The sequence below is a fragment of the Mytilus californianus genome, unplaced genomic scaffold (genome assembly GCF_021869535.1).
Source record: "Mytilus californianus isolate M0D057914Y unplaced genomic scaffold, xbMytCali1.0.p SCAF_6, whole genome shotgun sequence".
In the NCBI taxonomy this organism is placed as follows: Eukaryota; Metazoa; Mollusca; class Bivalvia; order Mytilida; family Mytilidae; genus Mytilus; species Mytilus californianus.
The window spans coordinates 24799461-24826254 of record NW_026262712.1 but is presented as its reverse complement, the minus strand read 5'-3'; positions in this window follow the sequence as shown (position 1 = coordinate 24826254).

Genomic DNA, 26794 nt, shown 5'->3' with positions numbered 1-26794 from the left:
CCAATGCAACGTACATGCATCTCACTTTGATGACTATTGATGTGTATTACAATCAACACTTTCGACAGGCTTTGTCTACCTGATGTACACATCAATTGTACCTCTCATACAGACCAATATAACCTACGCACACCTCCTTTTGATGAATATTGATGTGTATTACCATCAAAACTTTTTACAGACTTTCTATACCTGAGTTACACATCAACTGTACCTCAAGTGCAGACAAAATCAAATTAAATACACCCAACTTTGATGAATGCTTATGTGTATTACCATCAAAACTTTTGACAGGGTTTGTCTACCTGAGATACGCATCAACTGTATCTCAGGTACAGACTGATGCAACTTACATACACCCAACTCTGATGAGTATTGATGTGTATTTCCATCAAAACTTTCAACAGGCTTACTGTACTTCAGGTACGCATCAACTGTACCTCAAGTACAGACCAATGCAACTTACATACACCCAACTCTGATGAATATTGATGTGTGTTACCATCAAAACTTTCGACAGGCTTTGTCTACCTGAGGTACACATCAACTGTACCTCAAATACAGACCATTTAATCTACATATACCTCACTTTGATGAATATTGATGTGTATTGTTTTCAAAAAAGTTTCGAAAGCTTTGTCTTCTTGAAGTACAAATCAACTGTACCTCAAGTGCAGACCTACTCAATCTACATACATCCAATTCTGATGTAAGTGATGTGTATTACCATCAAAACTTTCGACAGACTTTGTCTACTTCAGGTACGCATCAACTGTATCTCAAGTACAGACCAATGCAACTGACATACACCTCACTTTGATGACTATTGATGTGTATTACATCAACACTTTCGACAGGCTTTGTCTACTTGAGATAAACATCTAATATACCTCAAGTACAGACCGATGCAACTTACAAACACCCAACACATGATGAATATTGATGCGTATTCCTATCAAAACTTTCAACAGGCTTTGTCTACTGGAGGTAAAAATCACCTGTACCTGAAGTACAGACCAATTTAATCTACATACACCCAACTCTGATGAATAGTGATGTGTATTACTATCAAAACTCTCGACAGGTTTTGTCTACTTGAGGTACACATAAACTGTATCTCAAGTACAGGCCAATGCAATTTACATACACCCAACTCTGATGAATATTAATGTATATTTTCATCCAAACTTTAGAAGGCTCTATCTACTTAAGGTACACATCAACTGTACCTCAGGTACAGGCCAATGCAACTTGAATTCAACTCACCTTGTTGACTATTGGTATGTATTACCATCAACACTATCGACAGGCTTTGTATTCCTGAGGTATACATCAACTATACCTCTAACACAGACCAATGAAACTTACTTACACCTCACTTTGATGAATATTGATGTGTATTACCATCAAAACTTTCGAAACCTTTGTCTACTTGAAGTACAAATCAACTGTACCGCAAGTACAGACCTACTCAATCTACATACACCCAACTCTCATGAATAGTGATGTGTTTTACCATCAAAACTTTCGACAGGCTTTGTCTACTGGAGGTACAAATCAACTGTACCTGAAGTACAGACCAATTTAATCTACATACACTAAACTCTGATGAAGATTGATGTGTTGTGAATTACCCTCACAACTTTCGACATGTTTTGTCTTCTTGAGGTACACATACACTGTACCTCAAATACAGACCAATTCAATCTACATACATCTCATTTTGGTGAATATTGATGTGTATTACCATCAAAACTTTCGAAAGCTTTGTCTACTTGAGGTACACATCAACTGTACCTCAGGTACAGACCAATGCAACTTACATACACCTCACTTTGGTGAATATTGATGTGTTTTACCATCAAAACTTTCGATAGCTTTTTCTACTTGAAGTACAAATCAACTGTACCTCAAGTGCATACCTACTCAATCTATATACACCCAACTCTGATGTAAGTGATGTGTATTACCATCAAAACATTCGACAGGCTTTGTCTACTTCAGGTACGAATCAACTGTACCTCAAGTACAGACCAATGCAGCTTACATACACCCAACTCTGATGAATATTGATGTGTATTACCATCAAAACTTTCGAAAGCTTTGTCTGCTTGAAGTACAAATCAACTGTACCTCAAGTGCAGACCTACTCAATTTACATACACCCAACTCTGATAAATATTGATGAGTTCTTTCTGCTCAACGTACACATCAACTGAACCTCAAGTACAGACAGATTTTATCTTCGTACAACCAAACCTTGGTGAAATATAATGTGTGTTAACATTAAAACTTTCGAAAGGCTTTGCCTACTTGAGATACACATACACTGCCCCTCAAGAAGAGACCAATTCAATCTGCATACACCCAACTATGATGAATATTGATGTGTATTACCATTAAAAGTTTCGACAGGCTTTGTCTACTCGACGTACACAACAACTGTACCTCAAGTACAGACAGATTGTATCTTCGTACAACCAAACCTTGATGAATACTAATGTGTGTTAACATTAAAACTTTCGAAAGGCTTTGCCTTCTTGAGATACACATAAACTGCCCCTCAAGTAGAGACCAATTCAATCTGCATACACCCAACTCTGATAGATATTGATGTGTATTACCATCAAAAGTTTCTACAGGCATTGTCTACTCGACGTACACATCAACTGTACATCAAGTCACCTTGCACAGATATTGGCTATCTTACGATGATGATCAGGTTCTTTTTAGACAGATATGACTGTGGTAATCTCTGGTGACCTTACTTACACAGATGTTAACTTTAGTTACACAATATCACTTATCACAGATATCGATTTCTTGACCTTTCATCACAATACAGAAATTTTGACTTTAGTTATCTCTGTTCACCGTATCCAGATGTTCTGTTCACATTACACAAATGTTTAATTTAATTACCTCTGGTCACCTAACACATATATTCACACTGGTTACCTCTGGTCACCCTACACAGAAATTCACTTTGGATAACTCTGGTCACCTTACACATATATTGACTTTGGTTACTTCTGGTTACCTTACACTGATGTTCTGGTCACCTTACGCATATGAATAATTTGATTGTCTCTTTTAACCTTGCAAGGATATTTACTATGTTTACCTCTGGTCACCTTACAATCATACTCTGGTCAAATTACGCAACTATTCTAATTGGTTACCTCTGGTCACTTTACACATATATTGACGTTGGTTACCTCTGGTCATATTGACTTTGGTTACCTCTGGTCACTTTGCACATATATTGACTATGGTATCTTGTTGTTACCCTACAATGATGTTCTTGCCACATTACACAGATATTTGATTTCGTTACCTCTGGTCACCTAACACATATTTTGACGTTGGTTACCTCTGGACACATTACACATATATTGAATTTGGTTACCTCTGATTACCATTCACAGAGATTGACTAGGCTTCACCCTGGTCATCTTACAATGATATTCTTGTTCTTTGTGCTCGACATACACATCAACTGTACCTCAAGTACAGACCGATTGAATCTACATACAACCAACCCCGATGAGTACTAATGTGACATTAAAACTTTTGAAAGGCTTTGCCTACTTGAGGTACACATCAACTGCACCTCAAGTACAGACCGATTGAATCTACATACAACTAACCCTGATGAATACTAATGTGTGTTAGCATTGAAACATTCGAAAGAATTGTGTACTTGAGATACACATCATCTGAACCTCAAGTACAGACCAATTCAATCTACATACACCCAAATATAATAAATATTAATATACATTACCATTAAATCTTTGGACAGGCTTTGTCTACATGCAGTACACATCATTTGTACCTCAAGTACAGACCAATTCAATTTTCGTACACTCGAAACCTAATGAACAGGAATGTCTATTACCAACAACAATTTTTACAGGTTTTTTCTACTTGATGTACAAATCAACTGAATCTCAAGTACAGACCAACTACGTTTACATAAACCAAAACCTAAGGAATATTAATGTGTATTACAACCAAAACATTCGACAGGCTTTCTTTACTTGAGATACACATCAACTGTCCCTCAAGTACAGACCAATTCAATTTGCATACACCCAACTCTGATGAATATTTATGTGTATTACCATCAAAAGTTTCTACAGGAATTGTCTACTCGACGTACACATCAACTGTAACTCAAGTCGCACTGCACAGATATTGGCTATGCTTCCCCTGGCCATCTTACAATGATAATCTGGTTCTTTTTAGACAAATATGACTGTGGTAATTTCTGGTCATCTTACTTACACAGATGTTAACTTGAGTCACACAATATCACCTATCACAAATATCGATTTCTTTCCTTCTGATCACAATACACAAATTTTGACTTTAGTTATCTCTGGTCACCGTATCCTGATGTTCTGTTCACATTACATAAATATTTAATTTGGATAACTCTGGTCACCTTACACATACATTGACTTTGGTTACATCAGGTTACCTTACACTGATGTTCTGGTCACCTTACTCATATGAATAATTTGGTTATCTCTGGTAACCTTGAAAGGATTAACTGTGTTTACCTCTGGTTACCTTACAATTATACTCTAGTCAGATTACACAATTATTCAATTTGGTTACCTCTGGTCACCTTACACATATACTGACGTTGGTTAACTCTAGTCATATTGACTTTGGTTACCTCTGGTCACTTTGCACATATATTGACAATGATATCTTGTGATTAACTTACAATGATGTTCTTGTCACATTACACAGATATTTGATTTGGTTACCTGTGGTCACCTAACACATATTTTGACGTTGGTTACCGCTGGACACCTTTCACATATATTGAATTTGGTTACCTCTGATTACCTTTCACAGAGATTGACTAGGCTTCACCCTGGTCATCTTACAATGATATTCTTGTTCTTTCTGCTCGACGTACACATCAACTGTACCTCAAGTACAGACCGATTGAATCTACATACAACCAACCCCGATGAATACTAATGTGACATTAAAACTTTTGAAAGGCTTTGTCTACTTGAGGTACACATCAACTGCACCTAAAGTACAGACCGATTGAATCTACATACAACTAACCCTGATGAATTATAATGTATGTTAGCATTGCAACATTCGAAAGAATTGTGTAATTGAGTTACACATCAACTGTACCTCAAGTACAGACTAATTCAATTTTCATACACCCGAACCTAATGAACAGGAATGTCTATTACCAACAACAATTTTGACAGGTTTTTTCTGCTTGACGTACACATCAACTGAGTATCAAGTACAGACCAACTACGTTTAAAAACACCAAAACCTAAGGAACATTAATGTGTATTGCAATCAAAACATTTGACAGGCTTTGTCTACTCGACGTCAACATCAACTGTACCTCCAGTACAGACAGATTGTACCTTCGTACAACCAAACCTTGATGAATACTAATGTGTGTTAACATTAAAACTTTCGAAAGGCTTTGCCTACTTGAGATACACAAAAACTGCCACTTATGAAGAGACCAATTCAATTTGCATACACCCAAATCTGATAAATATTGATGTGTATTACCATCAAAAGTAAAAGGCATTGTCTACTCGAATTACACATCAACTGTACCTCAAGTCACCTTGCACAAATATTGGCTATGCTTCCCCCTGGTCATCTTACAAGAATAATCTTGTTATTTTTAGACAGATATGATTGTGGTAATTTCTGGTCACCTTACTTACATAGATGTTAACTTTAGTTACACAATATCACCTATCACAGATATCGATTGCTTTACCTTTGATCACAATACACAAATTTTGACTTTAGTTGTCTCTGATCACCGTGACCTGATATTCTGTTCACATTACACAAATATTTAATTTGGTTACCTCTGGTCACCTAACACATATATTCACTTTGGTTACCTCTGGTCACCCTACACATTAATTCACTTTGGATAACTCTGGTCACCTAACACATACATTGATTTTGGTTAGCTCTGGTTACATTACACTGATGTTCTGGTCACCTTACGCATATGATTAATTTGGATATCTCTGGTAACCTTGAAAGGATATTGAACATGTTTACCTCTGGTCACCTTACAATTATACTCTGGTCAGATTACACAATTAATCATTTTGGTTACCTCTCGTCACCGTACACATATATTGACGTTGGTTACTTCTAGTCATAATGACTTTGGTTACCTCTGGTCACCTTGCACAGAAATAGACTATGGTATCTTGTGGTTTCCTTACAATGATGTTCTTGTCACATTACACAGATATCTGATTTGGTTACCTCTGGTCACCTAACACATATTTTGACGTTGGTTACCTCTGGACACCTTACACATATATTGAATTTGGTTACCTCTGATTACCTTTCACAGTGATTGACTAGGTTTCATCCTGGTCATCTTACAATGATATTCTTGTTCTTTCTGCTCGACGTACACATCAACTGTACCTCAAGTACAGACCGATTGAATCTACATGCAACCAAACCCGATGAATACTCATGTGCCATTAAAACTTTTGAAAGGGTTTGTCTACTTGAGGTACACTTCAACTGCACCTCAAGTACAGACCGATTGAATCTACATACAACTTACTCTGATGAATACTAATGTGTGTTAACATTGAAACATTCGAAAGGATTTGTCTACTTGAGATACACATCAATCGAACCTCAAATACAGACTAATTCAATCTACATACACCCAAATATAATAAATATTAATGTTTATTACCATCAAAACTTTGGACAGGATTTGTCTACATGCAGTACACATCATTTGTACCTCAAGTACAGACCAACAGGCTTTGTCTAATCGACGTACACATCAACATTACCTCAAGTACAGACAGATTGTATCTTCGTACAACCAAACCTTGATGAATACTAATGTGTGTTTACATTAAAACTTTCGAAAGGCTTTGTTTACTTGAGATACACATCAACTGCCCCTCAAGTACAGACCAATTCAATCTGCATACACCTAACTCTGATGAATATTGATGTGTATTACCATCAAAAAGTTCTTCAGGCATTGTCTACTCGACGTACACATCAACTGTACCTCAAGTCCCATTGCACAAATATTGGCTATGCTTCCCCCTGGTCATCTCACAATGATAATCTGGTTCTTTTTAGACAGATATGACTGTGGTAATCTATGGTCACCTTACTTACACAGATGTTAACTTTAGTTACACAATATCACCTATCACAGATATCGATATCTTTACCTTTGATCACAAAACACAAATTTTGACTTTGGTTGTCTCTGATCACCGTGACCTGATATTGTGTTCACATTACACAAATATTTAATTTGGTTACCTCTGGTCACCTAACACATATATTCACTTTGGTAACCTCTGGTCACCCTACACAGAAATTCACTTTGGATAAATATGGTCACCTTACACATATATTGACTTTGGTTACTTCTGGTTACCTTACATTGATGTTCGGGTCACCTAACGCATATTATTAAGTTGATTTTCTCTTGTAACCTTGCAAGGATATTGACTATGTTTACCTCTGGTCACCTTACAATAATACTCTGGTCAAATTACACAACTATTCAATTTGGTTACCTCTGGTCACCCTACTCATATATTGACGTTGGTTACCTCTAGTCATATTGACTTTGGTTACCTCTGGTCACCTTGCACAGATATTGACTATGGTATCTTGTGATTACCTTACAATGTTGTTCTTGCCACGTTACACAGATATTTGATTTGGTTTCCTCTGGTCACCTAACACATATTTTGACGTTGGTTAACTCTGGAAACCTTACACATATACTAACTTTGGTTACCTCTGAATACCTTTCACAGAGGTTGACTAGGCTTCACCCTGGTCATCTTACAATGATATTCTTGTTCTTTCTGCTCGACGTACACATAAACTGCCCCTCAAGTAGAGACCAATTCAATCTGCATACACCCAACTCTGATGAATAATGATGTGTATTACCATCAAAAGTTTCTACAGGCATTGTCTACTTGACGTACACATCAACTGAATCTCAAGTACAGACCAATTTAGTTCACATAAATCAAAACCTAAGGAACATTAATGTGTATTATAATGAAAAGATTCGACAGGCTTTGTCTACTCGACGTACACATCAGCAGTACCTCAAGTACAGACAGATTGTTTCTTCGTACAACCAAACCTTGATGAATACTAATGTGTGTTTACATTAAAACTATCGAAAGGCTTTGCCTACTTAAGATACACATAAACTGCCCCTCAAGTAGAGACCAATTCAATCTGCATACACCCAACTCTGATGAATAATGATGTGTATTACAATGAAAAGATTCGGTAGGCTTTGTCTACTCGACGTACACTTCAACTGTACCTCAAGTACAGACAGATTGTATCTTCGTACAACCAAACCTTGATGAATACTAATGTGTGTTTACATTAAAACTATCGAAAGGCTTTGCCTACTTAAGATACACATCAACTAAACCTCAAGTACAGACAAATTCTATCTACATACACCCAAATATAATAAATATTAATGTATTTTACCATCAAAACTTTGGACAGGCTTTGTCTACATGCATAACACATCATTTGTACCTCAAGTACAGACCAATTCAATTTTCATACACTCGAACCTAATGAAGAGGAAGATCTATTACCAGTAACAATTTTGACAGGTTTTTTCTACTTGACGTACAAATCAACTGAATCTCAAGTACAGACCAACTACGTTTACATAAACCAAAACCTAAGGAACATTAATGTGTATTATAATGAAAAGATTCGACAGGCTTTGTCTAATCGACGTACACATCAACATTACCTCAAGTACAGACAGATTGTATCTTCGTACAACCAAACCTTGATGAATACTAATGTGTGTTTACATTAAAACTTTCGAAAGGCTTTGTTTACTTGAGATACACATCAACTGCCCCTCAAGTACAGACCAATTCAATCTGCATACACCTAACTCTGATGAATATTGATGTGTATTACCATCAAAAAGTTCTTCAGGCATTGTCTACTCGACGTACACATCAACTGTACCTCAAGTCCCATTGCACAAATATTGGCTATGCTTCCCCCTGGTCATCTCACAATGATAATCTGGTTCTTTTTAGACAAATATGACTGTGGTAATCTCTGGTCACCTTACTAACACAGATGTTAACTTTAGTTACACAATATCATCTACGTTTACATAACCAAAAACGTAAGGAAAATTAATGTGTATTACAATCAAAACATTCGACAGGCTTTGTATACTCGACGTACACATCAACTGTACCTCAAGTACAGACCGATTGTATCTTCGTACAACCAAACCTTGATGAATACTAATGTGTGTTACTATTAAAACTTTCGAAAGGCTTTGTTTGCTTGAGATACACATCAACTGCCCCTCAAGTACAGACCAATTCAATCTGCATACACCTAACTCTGATGAATATTGATGTGTATTACCATCAAAAAGTTCTTCAGGCATTGTCTACTCGACGTGCACATCAACTGTACCTCAAGTCACATTGCACATATATTGGCTATGCTTCCCCCTGGTCATCTTACAATGATAATCTGGTTCTTTTTAGACAAATATGACTGTGGTAATCTCTGGTCACCTTACTTACACAGATGTTAACTTTAGTTACACAATATCACCTATCACAGATTTTGATTTCTTTACCTCTGATCACAATACACAAATTTTGACTTTGGTTATCTCTGGTCATCGTATCCTGATGTTCTGTTCACATTACACAAATATTTAATTTGGTTACCTCTGGTCACCTAACACATATATTCACTTTGGTAACCTCTGGTCACCCTACACATAAATTCACTTTAGATAACTCTGGTCACCTTACACATACATTGACTTTGGTAACCTCTGGTTACCTTACACTGATGTTCTGGTCATCTTACGCATATGATTAATTTGGTTATCTCTTGTAACCTTGAAAGGATAAGTACAATCTTTACCTCTGGTCACCTTACAATTATACTCTGGTCAGATAACACAACTATTCATTTTGGTTACCTCGGGTCACCTTACACATATATTGACGTTGGTTACTTCTAGCCATATTGACTTTGGTTACCTCTGGTCACCTTGCACAGATATTGACTATGATATCTTGTAGTTACCTTACAATGATATTCTTGTCACATTACGCAGATATTTGATTTGGTTACCTCTGGTCACCTTGCACAGATATTGAATATGTTATCTTGTGGTTACCTTACAATGATGTTCTTGTCATATTACACAGATATTTGATTTGATTACCTCTGGTCACCTAACACATATTTTGACGTTTGTTACCTCTGGACACGTTACACATATATTGACTTTGGTTACCTCTGATTACCTTTCAGAGAGATTGACTAGGCTTCACCCTGGTCATCTTACAATGATATTCTTGTTCTTTCTGCTCGACGTACAAATCAACTGGACCTTAACTACAGACCGATTGAATCTACATACAACCAACCCCGATGAATACGGATGTGCTTTACCATTTAAACTTTTGAAAGGTTTTGTCTACTTGAGGTACACATCAACTGCACCTCAAGTACAGACCAATTGAATCTACATACAACTAACCCTGATGAATACTAATGTGTGTTGGCATTGAAACATTCGAAAGGATTTGTGTACTTGCGATACACATCAACTGAACCTCAAGTACAAACCAGTTCAATCTACATACACCCAAATATAATAAATATTAATGTATATACCATCAAAACTTTGGACAGACTTTGTCTACATGCAGTACAAATCATTTGTACCTCAAGGACAGACCAATCAATTTTCCTGCACCCGACCCTTATGAAGAGGAATGTCTATTACCAACATCAATTTTGACAGGTTTTTCTACTTGACGTACAAATCTACTGAACCTCAAGTACAATCTAACTATGTTTACATAAACCAAAACCTAAGGAACATTAATGTGTATTACAATGAAAAGATTCGACAGGCTTTGTCTACTCGACGTACACATCAACTGTACCTCAAGTACAGACAGATTGTATCTTCGTACAACCAAACCTTGATGAATACTAATGTGTGTTACCATTAAAACTTTCGAAAGGCTTTGCCTACTTGAGATACACATCAACTGCCCCTCAAGTACAGACCAATTCAATCTGCATACACCCAACTCTGAGGAATATTGATGTGTATTACCATCAAAAGTTTCTACAGGCATTGTCTACTCGACGTACATATCAACTGAACCTCAAGTCACATTGCACAGACATTGGCTATGGTATCTTGTGGTTACCTTACAATGATATTCTTTTCACATTACACATATATTTGATTTGGTTACCTCTGGTCACCTTGCACAGATATTGACTGTGGTATCTTGTGGTTGCCTTACAATGACGTTCTTGTCACATTACACAGATATTTGATTTGGTTACCTCTGGTCACCTAACACATATTTTGACGTTGGTTACCTCTGGACACCTTACACATATATTGACTTTGGTTACCTCTGATTACCTTACACAGAAATTGACTTGGCTTCACCCTGGTCATCTTACAATGATATTCTTGTTCTTTCTGCTCGACGTACACATCAACTGGACCTTAAGTACAGACCGATTGAATCTACATACAACTAACCATGATGAATACTAATGTGTGTTACCATTGAAACATTCGAAAGGATTTGTGTACTTGAGATACACATCAACTGAACCTCAAGTACAGACCAATTCAATCTACATACACCCAAATATAATAAATATTAATGTATATTACCATCAAAACTTTAGACAGGCTTTGTCTACATGCAGTACATATCATTTGTACCTCAAGTACAGACCAATTCAATTTTCATACACTCTAAACCTAATGAACAGGAATGTCTATTACCAACAACAATTTTGACAGGTTTTTTCTACTTGACGTACAAATCAACTGAATCTCAATTACAGACCAACTACCTTTACATAACCCAAAACCTAAGGAACATTAATGTGTATTACAATGAAAAGATTCGACAGGCTTTGTCTATTCGACGTACACATCAACTGTACCTCAAGTACAGACAGATTGTATCTTCGTACAACCAAACCTTGATAAATACTAATGTGTGTTACCATTAAAACTTTCGAAAGGCTTTGTCTACTTGAGATACACATCAACTGCCCCTCAAGTACAGACCAATTCAGTCTGCATACACCCAACTCTGATGAATATTGATGTGTATTACCATCAAACGTTTCTACAGGCAATGTCTACTCGACGTACACATCAACTGTACCTCAAGTCACATTGCACAGATATTGGCTATGCTTCCCCCTGGCCATCTTACAATGATAATCTGGTTCGTTTTAGACAAATATGACTGTGGTAATCTCTGGTCACCTTACTAACACAGATGTTAACTTTAGTTACACAATATCACCTATCACAGATATCGATTTCTTTACCTCTGATCACAATACACAAATTTTGACTTTGGTTATCTCTGGTCACCGTATCCTGATGTTCTGTTCACATTACACAAATATTTAATTTGGTTACTTCTGGTCACCTTACACATATATTCACTTTGGTTACCTCTGGTCCCCTTACACAGAAATTCACTTTGGATAACTCTGGTCACCTTACACATACATTGACTTTGGTAACCTCTGGTTACCTTACACTGATGTTCTGGTCACCTTACGCATATGATAAATTTGGTTATCTCTGGTAACCTTGAAATGATATTGACTATGTTTACCTCTGGTCAACTTACAATTATATTGTGGTCAGAATACACAACTATTCAATTTGGTTACCTCTGGTCACCTCACACATATATTGACGTTGGTTACCTCTGGTCACCTTGCACAGATATTGACTATGGTATCTTGTGGTTACCTTACAATGATGTTCTTGTCACATTACACAGATATTTGATTTGGTTTCCTCTGGTTACCTTACACATATATTGACTTTGGTTAGCTCTGATTACCTTTCACAGAGATTTACAAGGCTTCACCCTGGTCATCTTACAATGATATTCTTGTTCTTTCTGCTCGACGTACACATCAACTGGACCTCAAGTACAGACCGATTCAATCTACATACAACCAACCCCGATGAATACTAATATGCGTTACCATTAAAACTTTTGAAAGGCTTTGTCTACTTGAGGTACACATCAACTGCACCTCAAGTAGAGACCGATTGAATCTGCATACAACTAACCCTGATGAATAGTAATGTGTGTTAGCATTAAAACATTCGAAAGGATTTGTGTACTTGAGATTCACATCAACTGAACCTTAAGTACAGACCAATTCAATCTACATACACGAAATATAATAAATATTTATGTATATTACCATCAAAACTTTGGACAGGCTTTGTCTACATGCAGTACACATCATTTGTACCTCAAGTACAGACCAATTCCATTTTCATACACTCTAAACCTAATGAACAGGTATGTCTATTACCAACAACAATTTTGACAGGTTTTTTCTACTTGACGTACAAATCAACTGAATCTCATGTACAGACCAACTACCTTTAAATAACCCAAAACCTAAGGAACATTAATGTGTATTACAATGAAAACATTCGACAGGCTTTGTCTATTCGACGTACACATCAACTGTACCTCAAGTACAGACAGATTGTATCTTCGTACAACTAAACCTTGATGAATACTAATGTGTGTTACCAATAAAACTTTCGAAAGGCTTTGTCTACTTGATATACACATTAACTGCCCCTCAAGTACAGACCAATTCAATCTGCATACACCCAATTCTGAGGAATATTGATGTGTATTACCATCAAGAGTTTCTACAGGCAATGTCTACTCGACGTACACATCAACTGTACCTCAAGTCACATTGCACAGATATTGGCTATGCTTCCCCCTGGTCATCTTACAATGATAATCTGGTTCTTTTTAGACAAATATGACTTTGGTAATCTCTGGTCATCTTACTTACACAGATGTTAACTTAAGTTACACAATATCACCTATCACAGATATCGATTTCTTTACCTCTGATCACAATACACAAATTTTGACTTTGGTTATCTCTGGTCACCGTATCCTGATGTTCTGTTCACATTACACAAATATTTAATTTGGTTACCTCTGGTCACTTAACACATATATTCACTTTGGTAACCTCCGGTCACCCTACACATAAATTCACTTTGGATAACTCTGGTCACCTTAAACATACATTGACTTTGGTAACCTCTGGTTACCTTACACTGATGTTCTGGTCACCTTACGCATATGATTAATTTAGTTATCTCTGGTAACCTTGAAAGGATATTGACTATGTTTACCTCTGGTCACCTTACAATTATACTCTGGTCAGATAACACAACTTTTCAATTTGGTTACCTCTGGTCACCTTACACATATATTGACGTTGGTTACCTCTAGTCATATTGACTTTGGTTACCTCTGGTCACCTTGCACAGATATTGACTATGGTATACTGTGGTTACCTTACAATGATATTCTTGTCACATTACACAGTTATTTGATTTGGTTACCTCTGGTCACCTTGCACAAATGTTGACTATGGTATCTTGTGGTTACCTTACAATGATGTTCTTGTCACATTACACAGATATTTGATTTGAATTCCTCTGGTCACCTTACACATATTTTGACGTTGGTTACCTCTGGACACCTTACACATATACCGACTTTGGTTACCTCTGATTACCTTTCACAGAGATTGACTAGGCTTCACCCTGGTCATCTTACAATGATATTCTTGTTCTTTCTGCTCGACGTACACATCAACTGGACCTCAAGTACAGACCGATTCAATCTACATACAACCAACCCCGCGGAATACTAATATGCGTTACCATTAAAACTTTTGAAAGGCTTTGTCTACTTGAGGTACACATCAACTGCACCTCAAGTAGAGACCGATTGAATCTGCTTACAACTAACCCTGATGAATAGTAATGTGTGTTAGCATTAAAACATTCGAAAGGATTTGTGTACTTGAGATTCACATCAACAGAACCTTAAGTACAGACCAATTCAATCTACATACACGAAATATAATAAATATTAATGTATATTACCATCAAAACTTTGGACAGGCTTTGTCTACATGCAGTACACATCATTTGTACCTCAAGTACAGACCAATTCCTTTTTCATACACTCTAAACCTAATGAACAGGTATGTCTATTACCAACAACAATTTTGACAGGTTTTTTCTACTTGACGTACAAATCAACTGAATCTCATGTACAGACCAACTACCTTTAAATAACCCAAAACCTAAGGAACATTAATGTGTATTACAATGAAAACATTCGACAGGCTTTGTCTATTCGACGTACACATCAACTGTACCTCAAGTACAGACAGATTGTATCTTCGTACAACTAAACCTTGATGAATACTAATGTGTGTTACCATTAAAACTTTCGAAAGGCTTTGTCTACTTGAGATACACATTAACTGCCCCTCAAGTACAGACCAATTCAATCTGCATACACCCAATTCTGAGGAATATTGATGTGTATTACCATCAAGAGTTTCTACAGGCAATGTCTACTCGACGTACACATCAACTGTACCTCAAGTCACATTGCACAGATATTGGCTATGCTTCCCCCTGGTCATCTTACAATGACAATCTGGTTCTTTTTAGACAAATATGACTTTGGTAATCTCTGGTCATCTTACTTACACAGATGTTAACTTTAGTTACACAATATCACCTATCACAGATATCGATTTCTTTACCTCTGATCACAATACACAAATTTTGACTTTGGTTATCTCTGGTCACCGTATCCTGATGTTCTGTTCACATTACACAAATATTCAATTTGGTTACCTCTGGTCACCTAACACATATATTCACTTTGGTAACCTCCGGTCACCCTACACATAAATTCACTTTGGATAACTCTGGTCACCTTAAACATACATTGACTTTGGTAACCTCTGGTTACCTTACACTGAAGTTCGGGTCACCTTACGCATATGATTAATTTAGTTATCTCTGGTAACCTTGAAAGGATATTGACTATGTTTACCTCTGGTCACCTTACAATTATACTCTGGTCAGATAACACAACTTTTCAATTTGGTTACCTCTGGTCACCTTACACATATATTGACGTTGGTTACCTCTAGTCATATTGACTTTGGTTACCTCTGGTCACCTTGCACAGATATTGACTATGGTATACTGTGGTTACCTTACAATGATATTCTTGTCACATTACACAGTTATTTGATTTGGTTACCTCTGGTCACCTTGCACAAATGTTGACTATGGTATCTTGTGGTTACCTTACAATGATGTTCTTGTCACATTACACAGATATTTGAGTTGAATTCCTCTGGTCACCTTACACATATTTTGACGTTGGTTACCTCTGGACACCTTACACATATACCGACTTTGGTTACCTCTGATTACCTTTCACAGAGATTGACTAGGCTTCACCCTGGTCATCTTACAATGATATTCTTGTTCTTTCTGCTCGACGTACACATCAACTGGACCTCAAGTACAGACCGATTCAATCTACATACAACCAACCCCGCGGAATACTAATATGCGTTACCATTAAAACTTTTGAAAGGCTTTGTCTACTTGAGGTACACATCAACTGCACCTCAAGTAGAGACCGATTGAATCTGCTTACAACTAACCCTGATGAATAGTAATGTGTGTTAGCATTAAAACATTCGAAAGGATTTGTGTACTTGAGATTCACATCAACTGAACCTTAAGTACAGACCAATTCAATCTACATACACGAAATATAATAAATATTAATGTATATTACCATCAAAACTTTGGACAGGCTTTGTCTACATGCAGTACACATCATTTGTACCTCAAGTACAGACCAATTCCTTTTTCATACACTCTAAACCTAATGAACAGGTATGTCTATTACCAAAAACAATTTTGACAGGTTTTTTCTACTTGACGTACAAATCAACTGAATCTCATGTACAGACCAACTACCTTTAAATAACCCAAAACCTAAGGAACATTAATGTGTATTACAATGAAAACATTCGACAGGCTTTGTCTATTCGACGTACACATCAACTGTACCTCAAGTACAGACAGATTGTATCTTCGTACAACTAAACCTTGATGAATACTAATGTGTGTTACCATTAAAACTTTCGAAAGGCTTTGTCTACTTGAGATACACATTAACTGCCCCTCAAGTACAGACCAATTCAATCTGCATACACCCAATTCTGAGGAATATTGATGTGTATTACCATCAAGAGTTTCTACAGGTAATGTCTACTCGACGTACACATCAACTGTACCTCAAGTCACATTGCACAGATATTGGCTATGCTTCCCCCTGGTCATCTTACAATGATAATCTGGTTCTTTTTAGACAAATATGACTTTGGTAATCTCTGGTCATCTTACTTACACAGATGTTAACTTTAGTTACACAATATCACCTATCACAGATATCGATTTCTTTACCTCTGATCACAATACACAAATTTTGACTTTGGTTATCTCTGGTCACCGTATCCTGATGTTCTGTTCACATTACACAAATATTCAATTTGGTTACCTCTGGTCACCTAACACATATATTCACTTTGGTAACCTCCGGTCACCCTACACATAAATTCACTTTGGATAACTCTGGTCACCTTAAACATACATTGACTTTGGTAACCTCTGGTTACCTTACACTGATGTTCGGGTCACCTTACGCATATGATTAATTTAGTTATCTCTGGTAACCTTGAAAGGATATTGACTATGTTTACCTCTGGTCACCTTACAATTATACTCTGGTCAGATAACACAACTATTCAATTTGGTTACCTCTGGTCATCTTACACATATATTGACGTTGGTTACCTCTAGTCATATTGGCTTTGGTTACCTCTGGTCACCTTGCACAGATATTGACTATGGTATCCTGTGGTTACCTGACAATGATATTCTTGTCACATTACACAGTTATTTGATTTGGTTACCTCTGGTCACCTTGCACAAATGTTGACTATGGTATCTTGTGGTTACCTTACAATGATGTTCTTGTCACATTACACAGATATTTGATTTGAATTCCTCTTGTCACCTTACACATATTTTGACGTTGGTTCCCTCTGGACACCTTACACATATACTGACTTTGGTTACCTCTTATTACCTTTCACAGAGATTGACTAGGCTTCACCCTGGTCATCTCACAATGATATTCTTGTTCTTTCTGCTCGTTGTACACATCAACTGTATCTCAAGTACAGACCGATTGAATCTACATACAACCAACCCCGATGAATACTAATATTCGTTACCATTAAAACTTTTGAAAGGCTTTGTCTACTTGAGGTACACATCAACTGCACCTCAAGTACAGACCGATTGAAACTTCATACAAGTAACCCTGATGAATACCAATGTGTGTTAGCATTAAAACTTTTGAAAGAATTTGTGTACTTGAGATACACATCAACTGCACCTCAAGTACATAAAACTAACCCTGATAAATACTAATGTGTGTTAGCATTGAAACATTCGACAGAATTTGTGTACTTGAGATATACATCAGCTGAACCTCAAGTACAGACTAATTCAATCTACATACACCCAAATATAATAAATATTAATGTATATTACCATCAAAACTTTGGACAGGCTTTGTCTACATGCAGTACATATCATTTGTACCTCAAGTACAGGCCAATTCCATTTTCATACACTCTAAATCTAATGAACAGGAATGTCTATTACCAACAACAATTTTGACAGGTTTTTTCTACTTGACGTACAAATCAACTGAATCTCAAGTACAGACCAACTACCTTTACATAACCCAAAACCTAAAGAACATTAATGTGTATTACAATGAAAAGATTCGACAGGCTTTGTCTACTCGACGTACACATCAACTGTACCTCAAGTACAGACAGATTGTATCTTCGTACAACTAAACCTTGATAAATATCAATGTGTGTTACCATTAAAACTTTCGAAAGGCTTTGTCTACTTGAGATACACATCAACTGCCCCTTAAGTACAGACCAATTCAATCTGCAAACACCCAACTCTGATGAATATTGATGTGTATTACCATCAAAAGTTTCCACAGGCATTGTCTACTTGACTTACATATCAACTGTACCTCTAGTCACATTGCACAGATATTGGCTATGCTTCCCCCTTGTCATCTTACAATGATAATGTGGTTCTTTTTAGACAAATAAGAATGTGGCAATCTCTGGTCACCTTACTTACACAGATGTTAACTTTAGTTACACAATATCACCTATCACAGATATCGATTTCTTTACCTCTGATCACAATACACAAATTTTGACTTTGGTTATCTCTGGTCACCGTATCCTGATGTTCTGTTCACATTACACAAATATTCAATTTGGTTACCTCTGGTCACCTAACACATATATTCACTTTGGTAACCTCCGGTCACCCTACACATAAATTCACTTTGGATAACTCTGGTCACCTTAAACATACATTGACTTTGGTAACCTCTGGTTACCTTACACTGAAGTTCGGGTCACCTTACGCATATGATTAATTTAGTTATCTCTGGTAACCTTGAAAGGATATTGACTATGTTTACCTCTGGTCACCTTACAATTATACTCTGGTCAGATAACACAACTTTTCAATTTGGTTACCTCTGGTCACCTTACACATATATTGACGTTGGTTACCTCTAGTCATATTGACTTTGGTTACCTCTGGTCACCTTGCACAGATATTGACTATGGTATACTGTGGTTACCTTACAATGATATTCTTGTCACATTACACAGTTATTTGATTTGGTTACCTCTGGTCACCTTGCACAAATGTTGACTATGGTATCTTGTGGTTACCTTACAATGATGTTCTTGTCACATTACACAGATATTTGAGTTGAATTCCTCTGGTCACCTTACACATATTTTGACGTTGGTTACCTCTGGACACCTTACACATATACCGACTTTGGTTACCTCTGATTACCTTTCACAGAGATTGACTAGGCTTCACCCTGGTCATCTTACAATGATATTCTTGTTCTTTCTGCTCGACGTACACATCAACTGGACCTCAAGTACAGACCGATTCAATCTACATACAACCAACCCCGCGGAATACTAATATGCGTTACCATTAAAACTTTTGAAAGGCTTTGTCTACTTGAGGTACACATCAACTGCACCTCAAGTAGAGACCGATTGAATCTGCTTACAACTAACCCTGATGAATAGTAATGTGTGTTAGCATTAAAACATTCGAAAGGATTTGTGTACTTGAGATTCACATCAACTGAACCTTAAGTACAGACCAATTCAATCTACATACACGAAATATAATAAATATTAATGTATATTACCATCAAAACTTTGGACAGGCTTTGTCTACATGCAGTACACATCATTTGTACCTCAAGTACAGACCAATTCCTTTTTCATACACTCTAAACCTAATGAACAGGTATGTCTATTACCAAAAACAATTTTGACAGGTTTTTTCTACTTGACGTACAAATCAACTGAATCTCATGTACAGACCAACTACCTTTAAATAACCCAAAACCTAAGGAACATTAATGTGTATTACAATGAAAACATTCGACAGGCTTTGTCTATTCGACGTACACATCAACTGTACCTCAAGTACAGACAGATTGTATCTTCGTACAACTAAACCTTGATGAATACTAATGTGTGTTACCATTAAAACTTTCGAAAGGCTTTGTCTACTTGAGATACACATTAACTGCCCCTCAAGTACAGACCAATTCAATCTGCATACACCCAATTCTGAGGAATATTGATGTGTATTACCATCAAGAGTTTCTACAGGTAATGTCTACTCGACGTACACATCAACTGTACCTCAAGTCACATTGCACAGATATTGGCTATGCTTCCCCCTGGTCATCTTACAATGATAATCTGGTTCTTTTTAGACAAATATGACTTTGGTAATCTCTGGTCATCTTACTTACACAGATGTTAACTTTAGTTACACAATATCACCTATCACAGATATCGATTTCTTTACCTCTGATCACAATACACAAATTTTGACTTTGGTTATCTCTGGTCACCGTATCCTGATGTTCTGTTCACATTACACAAATATTCAATTTGGTTACCTCTGGTCACCTAACACATATATTCACTTTGGTAACCTCCGGTCACCCTACACATAAATTCACTTTGGATAACTCTGGTCACCTTAAACATACATTGACTTTGGTAACCTCTGGTTACCTTACACTGATGTTCGGGTCACCTTACGCATATGATTAATTTAGTTATCTCTGGTAACCTTGAAAGGATATTGACTATGTTTACCTCTGGTCACCTTACAATTATACTCTGGTCAGATAACACAACTATTCAATTTGGTTACCTCTGGTCATCTTACACATATATTGACGTTGGTTACCTCTAGTCATATTGGCTTTGGTTACCTCTGGTCACCTTGCACAGATATTGACTATGGTATCCTGTGGTTACCTGACAATGATATTCTTGTCACATTACACAGTTATTTGATTTGGTTACCTCTGGTCACCTTGCACAAATGTTGACTATGGTATCTTGTGGTTACCTTACAATGATGTTCTTGTCACATTACACAGATATTTGATTTGAATTCCTCTTGTCACCTTACACATATTTTGACGTTGGTTCCCTCTGGACACCTTACACATATACTGACTTTGGTTACCTCTTATTACCTTTCACAGAGATTGACTAGGCTTCACCCTGGTCATCTCACAATGATATTCTTGTTCTTTCTGCTCGTTGTACACATCAACTGTATCTCAAGTACAGACCGATTGAATCTACATACAACCAACCCCGATGAATACTAATATTCGTTACCATTAAAACTTTTGAAAGGCTTTGTCTACTTGAGGTACACATCAACTGCACCTCAAGTACAGACCGATTGAAACTTCATACAAGTAACCCTGATGAATACCAATGTGTGTTAGCATTAAAACTTTTGAAAGAATTTGTGTACTTGAGATACACATCAACTGCACCTCAAGTACATAAAACTAACCCTGATAAATACTAATGTGTGTTAGCATTGAAACATTCGACAGAATTTGTGTACTTGAGATATACATCAGCTGAACCTCAAGTACAGACTAATTCAATCTACATACACCCAAATATAATAAATATTAATGTATATTACCATCAAAACTTTGGACAGGCTTTGTCTACATGCAGTACATATCATTTGTACCTCAAGTACAGGCCAATTCCATTTTCATACACTCTAAATCTAATGAACAGGAATGTCTATTACCAACAACAATTTTGACAGGTTTTTTCTACTTGACGTACAAATCAACTGAATCTCAAGTACAGACCAACTACCTTTACATAACCCAAAACCTAAAGAACATTAATGTGTATTACAATGAAAAGATTCGACAGGCTTTGTCTACTCGACGTACACATCAACTGTACCTCAAGTACAGACAGATTGTATCTTCGTACAACTAAACCTTGATAAATATCAATGTGTGTTACCATTAAAACTTTCGAAAGGCTTTGTCTACTTGAGATACACATCAACTGCCCCTTAAGTACAGACCAATTCAATCTGCAAACACCCAACTCTGATGAATATTGATGTGTATTACCATCAAAAGTTTCCACAGGCATTGTCTACTTGACTTACATATCAACTGTACCTCTAGTCACATTGCACAGATATTGGCTATGCTTCCCCCTTGTCATCTTACAATGATAATGTGGTTCTTTTTAGACAAATAAGAATGTGGCAATCTCTGGTCACCTTACTTACACAGATGTTAACTTTAGTTACACAATATCACCTATCACATATATCGATTTCTTTACCTCTGATCACAATACACAAATTTTGACTTTGGTTATATCTGGTCACCGTATCCTTATGTTCTGTTCACATTACACAAATATTTAATTTGGTCACCTCTGGTCACATAACACATATATTCTCTTTGGTAACCTCTGGTCACCCTACATATAAATTCACTTTGGATAACTCTGGTCACCTTACACATACATTGACTTTGGTAACCTCTGGTTACATTACACTGATGTTCTGGTCACCTTACGCATATGAATAATTTGGTTATCTCTGGTAACCTTGAAAGGATAATTGACTATGTTTACCTCTGGTCACCTTACAATTATACTCTGGTCAGATTAAACAACTATTCAATATTGTTACCTCAGGTCACCTTACAAATATATTGACGTTGGTTACCTCTGGTCAACTTGCACAGATATTGACTATGGTATCTTGTTGTTACCTTACAATGATGTTCTTGTTACATTACACAGATATTTGATTTGGTTACCTCTGGTCACCTAACACATATTTTGACGTTGGTTACCTCTGGACACCTTACACATATATTGACTTTGGTTACCTCTAATTATCTTTCACAGAAATTGACTAGGCTTCACCCTGGTCATCTTACAATGATATTCTTGTTCTTTCTGTTCGAGGTACACATCAACTTGACCTCAAGTACAGACCGATTGAATCTACATACAACCAACCCCGATGAATACTAATGTGCGTTACCATTAAAACTTTTGAAAGGCTTTGTCTACTTCAGGTAAACATTAACTGCACCTCAAGTACAGACCGATTGAATCTACATACAACCAACCCCGATGAATACTAATATTCGTTACCATTAAAACTTTTGAGAGGCTTTGTCTACGTGAGGTTCACATCACTTCACATCAAGTACAGACCGACTGAATCTACATACAACTAACCCTGATGAATACTAATGTGTGTAAGCATTGAAACATTCGAAAGGATTTATGTACTTGAGATACACATCAGCTGAACCTCAAGTACATACCAATTCAATCTACACATACCCAAATATAATAAATATTAATGTATATTACCATCAAAACTTCGAACAGGCTTTGTCTACATGCAGTACATATCATTTGTACCCCAAGTACAGACCAATTCAATATATATACACTCTAAACCTAATGAACAGGAATGTCTATTACCAACAACAATTTTGACAGGTTTTTTCTACTTGGCGTACAAATCAACTGAATCTCAAGTACAGACCAACTACCTTTACATAACCCAAAACCTAAGGAATATTTATGTGTATTACAATGAAAAGATTCGACAGGCTTTGTCTACTCGACGTACACATCAACTGTACCTCAAGAACAGACAGATTGTATCTTCGTACAACTAAACCTTGATGACTATTAATGTGTGTTACCATTAAAACTTTCGAAAGGCTTTGTCTACTAGAGATACACATCAACTGCCCTTAAGTACAGACCAATTCAGTCTGCATACACCCAACTCTGATGAATATTGATGTGTATTACCATCAAAAGTTTCTACAGGCATTGTCTACTCGACATAAATATCAACTGAACCTCAAGTCACATTGCACAGATATTGGCTATGGTATCTTGTGGTTACCTTACAATGATATTCTTTTCACATTACACAGATTTTTGATTTGGTTACCTCTGGTCACCTTGAACAGATATTGATTATGGTATATTGTGGTTACCTTACAATGATGTTCTTGTCACATTACACAGATATTTGATTTGGTTACCTCTGGTCACCTAACACATATTTTGACGTTAGTTACCTCTTGACACCTTACACATATATTGACTTTGGTTACCTCTGATTACCTTTCACAGAGATGGACTAGGCTTCACCCTGGTCATCTTAAATGATATTCTTGCTCTTTCTGCTCGACGTACACATTTTAACTGGACCTCAAGTACAGACCGATTGAATCTACTAACAACCAAACCTTGATGAATACTAATGTGTGTTACCATTAAAACTTTCGAAAGGCTTTGTCTACTTGAGATACACATCAACTGCCCCTCAAGTACAGACCAATTCAATCTGCATACATCCAACTCTGATGAATATTAATGTGTATTACCATCAAAAGTTTCTACAGGCATTGTCTACTCGACGTACACATCAACTGTACCTGAAGTCACATTGCACAGATATTGGCTATGCTTCCCCCTGGTCATCTTACAATGATAATCTGGTTCTTTTTAGACAAATATGACTGTGGTAATCTCTGGTCACCTTACTTACACAGATGTTAACTTTAGTTACACAATATCACCTATCACAGATATCGATTTCTTTACCTCTGATCACAATACACAAATTTTGACTTTGGTTATCTCTGGTCACCGTATCCTTATGTTCTGTTTACATTACACAAATATTTAATTTGGTTACCACTGGTCACCAAACACATATAGTCACTTTGGTTACCTCTGGTCACCCTACACATAAATTCACTTTGGATAACTCTGGTCACCTTACACATACATTGACTTTGGTAACCTCTGGTTACATTACACTGATGTTCTGGTCACCTTACGCATATGAATAATTTGGTTATCTCTGGTAACCTTGAAAGGATAATTGACTATGTTTACCTCTGGTCACCTTACAATTATACTCTGGTCAGATTACACAACTATTCAATATTGTTACCTCAGGTCACCTTACAAATATATTGACGTTGGTTACCTCTGGTCACCTTGCACAGATATTGACTATGGTATCTTGTTGCTACTTTACAATGATGTTCTTGTCACATTACACAGATATTTGATTTGGTTACCTCTGGTCACCTAACACATATTTTGACGTTGGTTACCTCTGGACACCTTACACATATATTGACTTTGGTTACCTCTAATTATCTTTCACAGAAATTGACTAGGCTTCACCCTGGTCATCTTACAATGATATTCTTGTTTTTTCTGCTCGACGTACACATCAACTTGACCTCAAGTACAGACCGATTGAATCTACATACAACCAACCCCGATGAATACTGATGTTACCATTAAAACTTTTAAAAGGCTTTGTCTACTTCAGGTAAACATTAACTGCACCTCAAGTACAGACCGATTGAATCTACATACAACCAACCCCGATGAATACTAGGGTGCGTTACCATTAAAACTTTTGAGAGGCTTTGTCTACTTGAGGTTCACATCACTTCACATCAAGTACAGACCGACTGAATCTACATACAACTAACCCTGATGAATACTAATGTGTGTTAGCATTGAAACATTCGAAAGGATTTGTGTACTTGAGATACACATCAGCTGAACCTCAGGTACATACCAATTCAATCTACATACACCCAAATATAATAAATGAATAATGTATATTACCATCAAAACTTTGGACAGGCTTTGTCTACATGCAGTATATATCATTTGTACCCCAAGTACAGACCAATTCAATATATATACACTCTTAACCTAATGAACAGGAATGTCTATTACCAACAACAATTTTGACAGGTTTTTTCTACTTGACGTACAAATCAATTGAATCTCAAGTACAGACCAACTACCTTTACATAACCCAAAACCTAAAGAACATTAATGTGTATTACAATGAAAAGATTCGACAGGCTTTGTCTACTCGAAGTACACATCAACTGTACCTCAAGAACAGACAGATTGTATCTTCGTACAACTAAACCTTGATGACTATTAATGTGTGTTACCATTAAAACTTTCGAAAGGCTTTGTCTACTTGAGATACACATCAACTGCCCTTAAGTACCACACATGTACCCTGGTCATCTTACAATGATATTCTTGCTCTTTCTGCTCGACGTACACATTTTAACTGGACCTCAAGTACAGACCGATTGAATCTACTAACAACCAAACCTTGATGAATACTAATGTGTGTTACCATTAAAAC